The following is a 2,496-nucleotide window of genomic DNA, read 5'->3' as shown; positions in this document are numbered from 1 at the left end:
TTTTTGATGAATTCTCAGCTATTGGATTAACACATAAGAAAAAGTTGGAGAAAATGAGCGGGAGGTGATCTATTTCCGCTAGTAACCCATTGCAAAGATGTCTGTTTTTTAAAACAACTTTATATCATACTAGTATTTAGACCCGTGCGAGGCACGGGTAAATATTTTTCTAAGTAAAAAAAATTATTTTAAAAATATTAATAATTTAGAAATTTTACTTATAATAAAATTATTATTGTATAGATAAAATATTATTATTAATAGTATATATAAAAAAAGTTAATTTAACTAATTTTTTTTTATAAATTATAAAATAATTTGAACATTTCTAATTTATTAATAATTTGTGTAGATTTAAAAAAAAATTAACTCGTTAAATAAAAAATACCACAAAAACATATAAAATCATTTAGTTTATTAATAATTTAATCATATAAAAAATATCCAAGATAAATCATATTATAATTTTAAAAAATAATTAGAAATATATTTATATAAATAATTTTGATTAATTAGTTCTTTGGAAAATCTGTCATTAATCAATTAATTAGAGTGCTTACTATTTTAAAAACTACTATTAATAGTAATATTATTATAATTATCTTTAATTCATATTTGATTTTTGAATATACTATTTCCTAACTATTATATTTTTTATTTTAATCTAATCAAATATTTGTTACTTACATTTCTATTTGTTGTACCAATTGAAGCCCATTAAAGTCTTTCATGTAAAATTGGATAGACACATTTCAACTTTCAATAAAAACTTAATTTTTCACTCTGCTCTATGCATAGAGAACTCAAAAGACACGTTGGAAAATCGAAAATTGCTATATTATTATTATTATTATTATTAAGTAAATATTGAAGATAACAAAAATCAAAATTTGTTTTTTTTTAAGAATATTTAATTTATTTTTATTATATAAAATTAAAAAAGTATATGAAAAAGTATTTGGAAGTTACTTTATTATTATTATGAAATAAATATGAAAGTTTATAAAAACAGTTTTAAATTTAATAACCTTATAAAAATTATTAAAAGCATAAAATCTTCTAAATTTATTTTATTTAAGTTATTTGCGAGTTATTTGTGACACTAAATAAATAAAATATATTAAATTTTTTAGATATTAATTATACAAAATTATAAAAATAATTGTATCACTAATATACTTATAAAATATTAACCTTAAAGGTGGTCTGGGAGTTATTAACCTTACCTTGTGGAACATGTGTACCATTCTGAGGCTCCTTTGGAATATTAGCAACAAACCTGACAGCTTATGGGTCAAATGGCTGAATGCCTACTACCTGAAGCATGACAATATTTCTGAGATCCAGGCTAAACCTTCCAGCACCTGGATTATGAAAAACATCCTGAGTACTCGAGCAGCAGTGCAGAATTATCAAAGCCAGTGGAATGCTATGTGCCAAAGAGGTAAATTCTGCTGTGGTGATATCTATAAAGCTTGCCATGACAGTCCCAATGTCCCCTGGAGTAAATTGTGTATGCAAAATCATGCTAGGCCTTGTGCTCTAATGATTTTTTGGCTGTTATGTCATCGGAGGTTATCCACTAAAAGTAGGTTGTGTCACCTAGGCTTCCTTCAAAATTCTACTTGCCATCTCTGTGATAAAGAAGAAAATGACAATCACATCTTCTTTGCTTGTGATGAATATTGCAAGATTTGGGGGGGGGTGCTATTCTCAATTGGCTTCAGATAGATCACATTCCAAGAGCTTGGGACGAAGAGTTTATTTGGATTATGAACATGGGGAAAGGAAAGGGTTGGAGGGCCAGACTATTCAAACTGGCAGTAACTGAAACTGTCTATGGTGTATGGAACCATAGAAATAGAGGTGCCTTTGGACAACCTAGTGATTATACTCATACTATTCATGAAATTTTAGATAAGATTGTTTATAGGGGTTGGGCTTGTAAAAATCTTCGAACTCATATAGCTTGTCTTATGGTTTATTAAGGTCTTTCTAGGCTTCTAGTTCTCCTTGTAGCTGGATCCGTGGGATCGCTTTGGTGTATCTTGTTTTTTGGATTAATAAAGTATCTTTTTCCAAAAAAAAAAAAAATATACTTATAAAATATTTGTAAATTATTCCTGTTTATAAATATAATTGCATAAATAGTAAAATTTTCTCATTTATAAAACTAATTGTATCAACAATAGACTTTTTTCGTTTATAAATTTTTTATAACTTATTCTCATTTATAAAAATAATTAATTTAAATTAAGAAATAAAATTTATTCAAGTTTCCAAGAATAATCTGATTTTTTTAAATATTAGTGAAAATATATTTATAAGTTTTTATTTTACCATTAAAATTTTAAATCATCAGATCAATATCAGGTTATAAACACTATTTAAAAACAAAAAAAAAAACAAAATTCCAACCGATAGAAGGATTATGCGGTTAAATATGATGTTAAAAAATATTAACAATTTTTTTTCATACATATTTTGGACGTTAAA

The sequence above is a fragment of the Vicia villosa genome, linkage group LG2 (genome assembly GCF_029867415.1).
Source record: "Vicia villosa cultivar HV-30 ecotype Madison, WI linkage group LG2, Vvil1.0, whole genome shotgun sequence".
In the NCBI taxonomy this organism is placed as follows: Eukaryota; Viridiplantae; Streptophyta; class Magnoliopsida; order Fabales; family Fabaceae; genus Vicia; species Vicia villosa.
The sequence above is the reverse complement of the archived record's forward strand: the minus strand, read 5'-3'. Positions refer to the sequence as shown.